We start from the raw sequence: 12,986 nt of genomic DNA on the forward strand, positions 1-12,986 counted from the left end.
GGATAAAGACAAATACAAAGAGGCAGCATCACCAGTGCATCCGACACCAACACCATTTAAGCGGGGATGCTGCAGTGTCCACACCCAGCAGGCACACAAACACCCCTTACAACAGCACACGGGCTAGCAGCAGGAACAGTGATGTTTTTCGTTTCCGGATCAGAACTGTTGTTTAACAGAGGAATTCCAGGAAAACTGTGTCAATGAGGTGAAATAAATCAAGTCCAAATAGGGCTCTGGGACCCACAGGAGATGGTTGAAGGAAGTTGAAAGGGATAAGGGTTGATGGGTCCTTCTCGGGGAAGATCCCAAGCACTGATAATTTTATTCAGCTCCTTTTTAACTGAGCTTTACACCAGTTAGAGTAATTCAACATGGACAACAATGTGAATGAACTTTACACAAACACACAAAACTAACCCTCAGTCTGACTGCACCCCTTCATCAGTGTTGACTCGCCCTTGAACTGACTATCTCCTGACTCACTGACTAATTTTGACTTACCTCAGGAGTCTGCCACCCTCTCCAATCACCACCCTCTTAACCTGCCACTCTAGCTACTTACCTCACCCACATGCCCACCTTGGCCTTTTGTGGGCAAGATGTGGGCATTTATTGCCCATCCCTATTTGCCCTCAGGAAGTTAGTACTGTTCTGCCTTTTTGAACTGTTGCAGTCTATTCAATCACTCACTCACTCGCTGATTCAGTCATTCATTCAGAGAGAGAGACACACACACATACGCCAATATGAGTTGTCTTCTGCTTCCCTTGAGCCTGCAGCATATCAACAAGGGATGCTAGACTTCTCACTTCTGAGAACACTCCAAGAAATACCAAATAACATCTGAGAATGGAAACATTTGAACAGTTGGCTCTCCATTGATTGTTGCTTTGCAGAAGATCCAAGTATTTAATAAATGCCAAAAGAGGTCATTTGCAAAAGAAGCAAAGGTGAAGTAAGGTAAAATTTCTTCACTTAGCAAATAGTTGATGTATGGATTGTATATCTGGGAATGTGGTGGAGGCAGGTTCAATCAAGGCATTCAACAAGGCATTTGATGATCATTTGGCTAGAAATGATGTGCAATGATATGGGGGGAGAAAAGCAGGTGATTAACACTAGTAATGATGCTCATAGAGAAGGCACTGCTGGCACAATGGGCCAAATAGTCTCCTTCTGCACTTGTGCACTTCTGTGATTCTACGTGATATCAGACTTCACCACAGCATAAGACCAGTGATAGTGAATTGACAGCCAGTCCACTTTGTTCTTGTTTCTCTGTTCCATTGGCTTGGGAACTTGAAATTCCATTGAAAGTGAAATTGGGTGAGGTATATTTCCAGTGATGGGTCCTTAGTCAAATATCATTGTTACTTGCCATTTATTAATTGCAGTAGAACCTTCCAATTTGTCCTGTTGAATTGTATTTTTACATCAAAGAAGCGCTGATTTGACTTTTTCATGTTTCCTGTAATATTTGAGACATAGATTTTGCATACATTTTGGTTTGACTAAATATGTTTCTCGCTACTTTTGTTTAGTCTCCAGAGCAATGACCGGGAGATTCAGGAATAAAATTACATCTGGAAACCAAACTGCAAAATACAGGGACTGGAGTAAGTAGCAGAATGTGAGATGTTTATTATGACGAGATGTCTGACACTATACACTTAATAAAAAGTGTGCAAGTTTAAGCATATCAGTAATGACATTAATACCAAACAGTGGAAGTGAAATTGGACAAGAGTGGAGAGGTAAAACAGATGGCATCATATTTGCCAGCTCTTGCAGGCCCACCCACTAATCAAACTCTGAATTGATTGAACCTAAAACCAGCTACGAGTGGTACAGAAGAACCGGGCAATCTCATGTACTCTGTATCTGTACCAGTGAAAGGATTGTGTGTGACTGAGGAATACAAACTGTAAAACTGCAGGAAGTACCAGACTTAGTGGCATTGTGTTTGACATTGTCAGACAATGTACTGGATCGGTAACAATTAAAAAGCTCTGCACATTATTAATATCAATAATACTTTCTTTACCATACTCAGTGAGAATAATAAATACAGTACATTACCATTGTTCTTCATAAAAATGGTGTCGTATTGGTATTGTTAAATATGGTTCACTTTTGTTAGAATTGATCGTACAAATATACTCCCATCAGTAAGTGTTCTTTATACTGTAAATACTGTACATAGCTGCAGTATCCTTGTCCATACTGAAGTGTGCACAAGGTATATTTTCTGCTTTCCATTATTTCCCTTTGTTTGATCCAATTTCGAGCATGAATGATGTCAGTGTCCAAGGATCTGGGACCAAGGATCTTACTTCTGCTCTCACTGCACTTTGGTCAGTGATGGATCTGACCCAAAGGTGATGATAAATTGTCATTTGGGAATGAAATAACTGTCTGTGGCTCTGGGGATTCCAAACTGTAAAATATAGATTCTGAGGTAATTACCAGATTGTGTGAGACTGTGATTATAAGAACTGAGTATCTGGTTCTATATGTGATGACGACTAACAGTTATTATTTCATTAACAACACGACATTATTTTTAGTGCTAGTCATGACTGTTATTAATGAAGCTGCCATTACTTACGAGTATCGAAGGTTTGAGTTATAAGGAAAGGCAGGATGGGCTGGGATGTTTTCCACTGGTTCACAGGAGGTTGAGAAGAGACATGATAGAAGTTTATAAAATAATGAGTTAATTTGTAGTTGTCTTTCCCGAGGATGGGGGATTTCGAGATTCAGGTGCATATTTTTAAGGTGAGAGAGATTTTATAAAGACCTGAGAGCAACTTTTTTTTGAGAGGGTGGTTCCCATGTGGAATTAATTTCCTGAGGAAGTGGTGGATGTGGGTACAATTGCAATGTTTAAAAGACATTTGCATAGGTAGATGAATAGGAACGGCTTGGAGGAATATGGGCTGGGAGCATGCAGGTGGGGCTAGTTTAGTTTGGGATTACGTTTGGCGCATGGACTGGATGGGCTGAAGGGTCTGCATCCATGCTGGATGACTCAATGATTCTGCACACACACACACCCCCCCGCCAGCTCTCTATGGCATGGAATTCCAAAGACAACCCTCTGATTCTCCTCATCTCTGCCTTAGAATAAAGGGGTGCCAATTTAAGACTGTCCTCTGGTTCTAGACTTTCCCATGAGGGGAAACGTCCTTTCAGTATTTACCTTGTCAGGCCCGTTAAGAATCCCATTTGTTTCAATGGGATGACCTCTCATTTTTCTAAACTGCAGTAAGTAGAGTCCCAGCCTGTTAAACCTTTGTTCATAAGACAATCTCCCCATACTACAGATCATCCAAGTGAATCTTCTCTGAACTGCATCCAATGAAATGGAATCTTTCCTTAAAGGAAGCAAAGCTGCTCACAGTACTCCCCATGTGGTCTCATCAGCATCTTGTGTAGCTGCAGTAACACTTCCCAACTCTTATACTCCAACCCACTTGAAATTAGGGCAAACATTCAATTAGCATTATCTACTGACCTCTGTCTGCGAGCTTTCTATGTTTCCTTCACAAGTTCCTCCCAGATTTTGTGTTGCAGCTTTCTGCAGCTTTTCCCTATTTAAATAATAAACAACCTGCCCACTACCGACGTCAGGCTCACTGGTCTATTGTTCCCTGCCCTGTCCTTACCACCTTAAACCACTGCACCACGTCAGCCAACCTCCAGTCTTCTGGCACCTCACTTGTGACTATCGATGATACAAATATCTCAGCAAGAGGGCCAGCAATCACTTCGTTAGCTTCCCATGGAGTTCTCGGGTACACCAAATCAGGTTCTGGGGATTTATCCACCTTTTATGCATTTTAAGACATCCAGCACTTCTCTGTTGTTTGGGCATGTTTCAAGATGTCACCGTCTATTTCCCTACATTCTATATTTTCCATGTCCTTTTCCATAGTAAACATACTAATGCAAAATATTCATTTAATTTCTCCCCTATTTTCTGCGGCTCCACAAAAAGGCCGCCCTACTGTTCTTTGAGGGGCCCTATTCTCTCCCTAGTTACCCTTTTGTCCTTAATGTATTTGAAAAAACCCTTTGGATTCTCCTTAACTCTATTTGCCAAAGCTATCTCATGTCCCCTTTTTGCCCTCCTGATTCCTCTCTTAGGTATACTCCTACTGCCTTTATACGCTTCTAAGGATTCACTCGATCGATCCTGTCTACACTTGATATATGCTTCCTTCTTTTTCTTAACCAAGCCCTCAATTTCTTTAGTCATCCAGCTTTCCCTCTACCTACCAGCCTTCCCGTTCACCCTAACAGGAATATACATTTTCTGGATTCTCGTTATCTCATTTCTGAAGGCGTCCCATTTTCTAGCTGTCCCTTTACCTGCGAATATTTGCCCCCAATCAGCTTTTGAAAGTTCTTGCCCGATACCGTCAAAATTCGCATTTCTCCAATTTGGAACTTCAACTTTTAGATCTGGTCTATCCTTTTCCATCATTATTTTAAAACTAATAGAATTATGGTCGCTCGCCCCAAAGTGCTTCCCCATTGACACCTCAGTCACCTGCCCTGCCTTATTTCCCAAGAGTAGGTCAAGTTTTGCACCTTCTCTAGTAGAATATAGAACATAAAAAATTACAGCGCAGTGCAGGCCCTTCAGCCCTCGATGTTGCGCCGCCCTGTCATACTAATCTGAAGCCTATCCCACCTACACTTTTCCATGTACGTCCATTTGCCTGTCCAATGACGACTTAATGCACTTAAACTTGGCGAATCTACTACCGTTGCAGGCAAAGCATTCCATACCCTTACTACTCTCTGAGTAAAGAAACTACCTCTGACATCTGTCTTATACTTATCTCCCCTCACTTTAAAGTTATGTCCCCTTGTGTTTGCCGTCCCCATACTTGGAAAAAGGCTCTCCCTGTCCACCCAATCTAACCCTCTGATTATCTTGTATGTCTCTATTAAGTCACCTCTCAACCTTCTTCTCTCTAACGAGAACAGCTTCAAGCCCCTCAGCCTTTCCTTGTAAGACATTCCTTCCATGCCAGGCAACATCCTCGTAAATCTCCTATGCACCCTTTCCAAAGCTTCCACATCCTTCTTATAATGCGGTGACCAGAACTGTGCACAATATTCCAAGTTGGCTGCACTAGCGTTTTGTATAGTTGCAGCATGGTATTGCGGCTACGGAACTCAGTCCCTCTACCAATGAAACCTAATACACCGTATGCCTTCTTCACAGCACTATCCACCTGGGTGGCAACTTTCAGGATCTATGTACATGGACTCCAAGATCCCTCTGCACATCCACACTACCAAGAGTCTTTCCATTGCTCCAGTACTCTGCCTTCCTGTTATTCTTCCCAGAGTGCATCACCTCACATTTAGCTGCATTGAACTCCATTTGCCACCACTCAGCCCAATTCTGCAGTTTATCCAAGTCTCCCTGCAACCTGTAACATTCTTCCAAACTGTCCACTACTCCACTGACTTTAGTGTCATCTGCAAATTTACTAATCCATCACCAACTCCCGCATCTAAGTGGCATACCACTAGTAACGAGGACTCCAGACTGAAGATTTTCCATCAACCACCACTCACTGCCTTCTTTCAGAAAGCCAGTTTCTAATCCAAACTGCTAAATCACCCTCATTCCCATGCCTCTGCATATTCTCCAACAGCCTACCGTATGCAAACTTATCAAAGGCTTCCTTCCCACCTATTCACCTATTCTGCTCTGAACTATCACCATCAAGCCCCCACCTTCACCTACCTATCGCCTTCCCAGCTACCTTCTCCCAGCTCCACTCCCACCCTCCTATTCATCACTCAGCCCCCGTCCTCCAGCCACATATTCCCGATAAAGTGATTATGCCTATACATCGACTCTCTTGCTCCTCAGATGCTGCCTGACCTGCTGTGCTTTTCTACCACCACACTCTAAAAGACAATGAGCACCAGCCTGCAGAGCAAACAACAGAGACATTCTGCAGCTTGCAACATTACACAACCATTCAACTTGTAATCATTTGCTCAGACACAGAGATCCTGAACATTTCACACCTTTGTACGACATACAAACCTGTTTGTCTTGAATGGGAAGGCCATCACACTATTAGCAACACCTTAACCTACACTTATCGAAGAGAAATAATGGACATTTGAAACTATTGTACACCCACTGACTTTAATTGGAGAACTATTCACACTCATCGAATACTCAGGAAGCTCATTCAGCCCCGAGAGGAGGAACAACAGCTCAGTGATCCAATTCAGGAGGGATTGGCAGGAGACACGGCAACCCTGATCTCTGGGGTTTGTTCAGTAAGAGGTCCAGCCAACATCAAGAGAATCAGTTACAACCAGTTGCAAACTCAGGAAAAGGAGAGCAAGCAATCTTCTCATCCACAACCCTCCATGTACTGATGAGATGTGACTGGAGAGCCGAGAGACTGACTGGGGGCAGTGGCAGTGACATCCACCACTCTCCAAACCAACACAAGCCATTCCAGGGGCGAGCAGAAGGTCATCAAGACCCTCTGTTCCAGCTCAGTAAGAGAGGGGAGAAATGGTGGGCTTCCAGCCTGACAGTGCAGGGCAGTCCCCATGGAAGGGAAATATGAGAGGATCCGTGGATTCGTGTTTACTCTCTCTCTCTCTTTTACCCTCTCACTCAGTAATTAACAGCTCTTTGTAATTCAAACCCCACTGTACCAAGTCAGGGCGCAAGGGTTAACTGGAGAGTTAATAACAGTCAGACAAGCCGCATTTCACTTGATGCATCGCACTGTTTTTTTCTAAATATTCATTTACCTGTCAATGTTTTAATAGAATCGGAGTTTCCTTTGCCTCTGAAGTATCTCCTGCCTGTGTTTTTCACCACATGAGCCCAGTGTCAGAACCAGGGAGCTGGTTAATAAACTGACCCGCACTCCCTACATAGATGCTGGGGGACTGGAGAAGGTCAGGGTTTAGTCACGAAAAAAGAAGGCAGCATATGTCAGGAATAGACAGCAGGGATTGAGTGAATCCCTTGAAGAGTATAAAGGCAGTGCAAGTATATTTAAGAGGGAATTCAGGAGGGCAAAAAGGGAATTGCTTTGGCAATCGGGTTAAGAAGAATCCAAAGGGATTTTAACCAAACATTGAGAACAAAGAAGTAACGAGGGAGAGAATAGGGCCCCTGTAAGGTCAGCCTATGTGTGGAATTGCAGGAGATGGGGAGATTTTAAATTAATATTTTGCTTCTGTATTCACTTTGGAAAAGGATATGAAAAACCAGAGAATTGGAGAAATAAATGGCGACATCTTGAACAATGTCCACATTACAGAGGGAGGAGGTGTTGGATGTCTTAAATCATGATAAGGATGATGAGCACCCAGGACGTGATCAGGTGTACCCTAGAACTCTGTGGGAAGCTAGGGAAGTAATTCCTGGGCCACTTGCTGAGATATTAGTATCATTGTTAGCCAAAGGTGAGGAGCCAGAAGACTGGAGGTTGGCTAACGTAGATGGGAAGGAAAATCCAGAGAACTATAGACTGTCTGACATCAGTAGTGGGAAGGTTGTTGGAGGGAATCCAGAGGGACAGGACTTGCATGTATTGGGCAAAGCAAGAACTGATTCGGGATATGGCTTTGTGCATGGGAATTCCTGTCACACTGACTTGATTTTTAGAGGAATTTTTGAAGACGGTTAGAGTCATAGAGGTGTACAGCATGGAAACAGACCCTTCAGTCCAACCCGTCCTTGCCGACCAGATATCCCAACCCAGTCTAGTCCCAACTGACAGCACCCAGCCCATATCCCTCCAAACCCTTCCTATTCATATACCCGTCCAAATGCCTCTTAAATATTGCAATTATACGAGCCTCCACTACATCCTCTAGCAGCTCATTCCATACATGTACCATCCTCTGCATGATAAAGTTGCCCCTTAGGTCTCTTTGATATCTTTCCCCTCTCACCCTAAACCTATGCCCCCTAGTTCTGGACTCCCCGACATCAGGGAAAAGACTTTCTCAATTTATCCTATCCATGCACCTCATAATTTTGTAAACCTCTATAAGGTCACCCCTCAGCCTCTACTCCAGGGAAAACAGCCCCTGCCTGTTCAGCATCTCCCGACAGCTCAGATCCTCCAACCCTGGCAACATCCTTATAAATCTTTTCTGAACCCTTTCAAGTTACACAACATCTTTCTGATAGGAAGGAGACCAGAATTGCACGCAATATTCCAACAGTGGCTAAACCAAAGTCCTGTAAAGCTGCAACATGACCTTCCAACTCCTATACTCAGTACTCTGACGAATAAAGGAAAACATACCAAACGCCTTCCTCACTATCCTATTTACCTGTGACTCCACTTTCAAGGAGCTATGAACCTGCACTTCAAGGTCTCTTTGTTCAGCAACACTCCCTAGGACCTTACCATTAAGTGTATAAGTCCTGCTAAGATTTACTTTCCCAAAATGCAGCACTTCGCATTTATCTGAATTAAACTTCATCTGCCACTTCTCAGCCCATTGGCCCATCTGGTCCAGATCCTGTTGTAATCTGAGGTAACCCTCTTCGCTGTCCACTACACCTCCAATTTTGGTGTCATCTGCAAACTTACTAACTGTACCTCTTATGCTCGCATCTAAATCATTTATGTAAATGACAAAAGGTAGAGGGCCCAGCACCGATCCTTGTGGCACTCCACTGGTCACAGGCCTCCAGCCTGAAAAACAACCCTCCAACACCACCCTCTGCCTTCTACCAGTTCTGTATCCAAATGGCTAGTTCTCCTTGTATTCCATGAGATCTAACCTTACTAATCAGTCTCCCACGGGGAACCTTGTTGAACGTCTTACTAAGGTCCATATAGATCACATCTATTGCTCTGCCCTCATCAATCTTTTTTGTTACTTCTTCAAAAACCTCATTCAAGTTTGTGAGACATGATTTCCCACGCACAAAGCCATGTTGACTATCCCTAATCAGTCCTTGCCTTTCCAAATACGTGTACATCCTGTCCCTCAGGATTCCCTCCAACAACTTGCCCACCACCGAGGTCAGGCTCACCGGTCTATAGTTCCCTGGCTTGTCTTTACTGCCCTTCTTAAACAGTGGCACCACGTTTGCCAACCTCCAGTCTTCCGGCATCTCACCAGTGACTATCGATGATACAATTATCTCAGCAAGAGGCCCAGCAATCACTTCTCTAGCTTCCCACAGATCCCAATAATGTGATCATCCCTTCCTTATTTGTCAGTTCCACCTAAATAACTTCCCTGGATGTATTTCTGGGAATATCCTCCCTCAGCACAGCTGTAATGCTATCCCTTATCAAAATTGCCACTTACCTCCCGTTCTATCCTTCCTGAAGCATTTGTATCCTGGAACATTAAGCTGCCAGTCCTGCTCATCCCTGAGCCATGTTTCTGTAATTGCTATGAGATCCCAGTCCCATGTTCCTAACCATGCCCTGAGTTCATCTGCCTTCCCTGTTAGGTCCCTTGCATTAAAATAAATGCAGTTTAATTTATTCGTCCTACCTTGTCCCTGCCTGCCCTACTGTTTGACTCTCTTCTGTTCTCAGCTCTACCCGTCTCAGATCGATCTCTTTCCTCACTATCTCCCCGGGTCCCCCCCCCCCCCATTTTAGTAGTTTAAATCCCCCCAAGCAGTTCTAGCAACTTTCCCTGCCAGTATATTAGTCCCCTTCCAATTTAGGTGCAATCCGTCCTTCTTGTACAGGTCACTTCTACCCCAAAAGAGATTCCAATGATCCAAAAATGTGAATCCTTCTCCCGTACACCAGCTCCTCAGCCATGCATTCATCTGCTCTAGCTTCCTATTCCTGCCCTGACTAGCTAATAGCACTGGGAGTAATCCAGATATTACTACCCTTGAGGACCTCCTTTTTAAATTCCTGCCTAACTCTCTGTAATCTCCCTTCAGAGTCTCAACCTTTTCCCTTCCAATGTTGTTGGTTCCAATGTGGACAATGACCTCTTGCTGGCCCCTCTCCCCCGTGAGAACATTCTGCACCCTCTCTGAGACATCCTTGATCCTGGCACCAGGGAAACAACACACCATTCTGCTTTTTCTCTGCTAGCCACATAAATGTCTGTCTGTACCTCGGACTACAGAATCCCCTAACACAATTGATCACTTGGAAGCCAACATACCCTTAGTTGTATTAGAGCCAGTCTCAATACCAGAAACTTGGCTGTTCATGCTATATTCCCCTGAGAATCCACCACCCCCTACATTTTCCAAAACAGCTTACCTGTTTGAAATGGGTATATCCACAAAAGACTCCTGCACGAGCTGCCTACCTCTCTTACCCTTCCTGGAGTTAACCCATCTGTGTGACTGTATCTGAGACTTTCTCCCCTTTCTATAACTGCCATCCATCACATACTATTGCTGTTGCAAATTCCTCATCGCTTCTATCTGTCTCTCCAACCGATCCACTCGATCTGATAAGTTTCGCATCCAACAGAATTTATAGCAGATATAATCCACAGTAACCCTTAAACTCTCTTTAAACTCCCACATCTGACAAGAAGTACATATCACTGCAAAAGGCCATTTTTGCTCCTTCACAATCTACAGACCCAGAAAATAACACCGTCTTATTCCTCTGCAAACACTGCCCCAGGTTATATTTTGAGTTTAATCAAGGGACTTATCTCCAAAAACATATAATCAAGAAAGAATCCACTATCCTCACTACTGCAGCCTTTCTCTTGGACAGACTTAAAACAACAATTAACTTATCAGATTCTGTGCTGTGAACTTCGCCCAACAGTTCCTCAAAGATTAGTTATGAATTTCACTGTTTGTTAATTTTCCCAGATGCACTCCAACGTCCAGTGATACATAGGATGCAATTGCAGATCAGAGGTGGTATAAGGACATTATTCAGACTGGAAAATTAGCTATGAGAAGTTCAGACTGGTGGGTGATTTCTTTAAAAGAATGAAAGCTGGGGGTAAAGTTAAGATTATATAAAATTGAGCACTTGGTATAGGATAGATTCAACCTTTTTGATTAAAACAGGAAGTAACTGGTTAGCTTAGATCTAAGGTCACTCATAATAGGATTAAGGGAGGGAAGAATTCAAGTGTTTTTTTCCCCTCTCAAAGTGGTGCAGCTCTAGTATGAGAAAGCAGTGGTGCTAGAAACTCAAATTTGAAAAGAATGTTAGACTTGTACTTGGGAATACTGTAATTTACTGCTTTCCAAAATCTCTCTCCTCCCCCCCGACCTCATCTCAGATCCAACCTTATAACTCAACACTGCCCTCTTGACCTGCCCTACCTGTCTATTTTCTTTCCTATCTATCCAGTCCACCCTCCCCACCTATCATTACTGCATCCCACCTGCATCTACCTATCGCCTTCCCACCTACCTTCCTGCACCCCCATTCCCTTCACATTCCTGATGAAGGGCTTTTGCCTGAAACATCGACTCGCCTGCTTAAATGCTGTCTGATTTACTGTGCTTTTCCAGCACATTTCCATTGTAGGCCAGGAGCAGGAAAGTGAGGTTAGGCTGAGTAGCAACTTTTTTTGGCAGACAGGGATACAAGAGGTTGAGCATTCAGAACCTGAAGAAAGGTCACTAGACCAAAACATTAACTCAATTTTCTCCCCACCATACTAGGTAACACAGCCTCCAGATGAAGCACCAGTGGCACAGCCCGCTCTCCACTTGTGCGTTTAGGCTACCATGGGCCGGCGACCGCCCACTCCCCCCTGGGGGCGGCAAATGGAATCCAAGTCGACGCACCCAACAGAGCTCTGATTGGAATGCCATGCCTCCAGGAACCCCGACACATATCTCCGCCTGGCCTGTCCCAGAATGGACGTGCTGTTTCATTAAAAGTGGCGCTCCTCCCCATCTGCATGAGAAGACAGCAGCGAGAGTGAGCCACCAGGATACATGAACGTCAACTCTCCACAAAAAGACATGACCCACTCTCACTAGTATCCCCACACACAGAAAAAGAAGGACATCACTTCAACTGGGACGACAGATCCATCCCAAGACAAGAAAGTGAGGTCTGCAGATGCTGGAGATCAAAGTTGAAACTTTATTGCTGGAACAGCACAGCAGGTCAGGCAGCATCCAGGGAACAGGAGATTCAACGTTTCGGGAACAGGCCCTTCTTCAGGAATGAATTCATTCCTGAAGAAGGGCCTGTGCCCGAAACGTCGAATCTCCTGTTCCCTGGATGCTGCCTGACCTGCTGTGCTGTTCCAGCAATAAAGTTCCATCCCAAGACAAGCCAAACAGAGACAGGCACCGAGAATTTCCAGAAGCATAGCACTCCAACCGGAACTCCATCAACAAGTACATCGACCTGGACCCCATCCACCATCCTGAGAAAGAGAACAGGAAACATCACCACCAACCCAAGGAAAGCCAAATAAATAAAAAGCAGGCCACACCACCTCACCCGGAGGTCACTGATGATGTTACCTAGTGTGGTGACTAAACGTCTGAAACCAAACCTTCCATCTCAGTGAGCAAACCTACATCCAGAACCTCAATCTGAGCTACAAATCATAAAACTCGATATCACCTTTCTTCTTAAAAGGGAAGAGGGACTGGTACCTAAGGGGAGTAGCAACAAGTGAATTATGGAGTCCAAGAAGAAAACTACAGAGAATCTTTAGTTGCTTACTGTTCAAATAGTTGTCTCAAAAGAGCCACAACAATTTAGCTTATGTGACATGTTTATTTTAGAAAGAAAAATCAATTCACATTTTGACTATTAAGACAGTTATCAATTTATGTAGTCATCCATTAAAGTAATACATTGATAAAAGCAGAGTGGTGGTCGTGATCTATATGGACTTCAGTAAGGCACTTGAGAAGGTTCCTCATAGTAGACTGTCAGCAAGGTTAGATGATGTGGAACAGAGGGAGAACTAGCCATTTCGGTGCAGAATTGGCTCAAAGGGAGGAGACAGAGGGTGTGGGCAGA

The 12,986-nt window shown here is 44.0% G+C and overlaps 1 long non-coding RNA gene across 2 annotated transcripts in view; it reads left to right on the plus strand.

Annotated features, from left to right (window-relative positions):
• Positions 1 to 12,085, plus strand: part of LOC148136484 (uncharacterized) — a 45,632-nt gene extending 33,547 nt beyond the window's left edge. For both annotated transcript variants that reach the window (XR_015754438.1, XR_015754439.1), the window contains exons 3-4: positions 1,545 to 1,619; positions 11,660 to 12,085. This is a non-coding gene — a long non-coding RNA (uncharacterized LOC148136484). The remainder of the gene's footprint in view (positions 1 to 1,544; positions 1,620 to 11,659) is intronic.
• The last annotated feature ends 901 nt before the right edge of the window (positions 12,086 to 12,986 follow it).

Source organism: Chiloscyllium plagiosum, unplaced genomic scaffold, assembly GCF_037043375.1.
Source record: "Chiloscyllium plagiosum isolate Xiang-an unplaced genomic scaffold, Cpla_swu_hap1 HiC_scaffold_45, whole genome shotgun sequence".
Classification (NCBI taxonomy): domain Eukaryota; kingdom Metazoa; phylum Chordata; class Chondrichthyes; order Orectolobiformes; family Hemiscylliidae; genus Chiloscyllium; species Chiloscyllium plagiosum.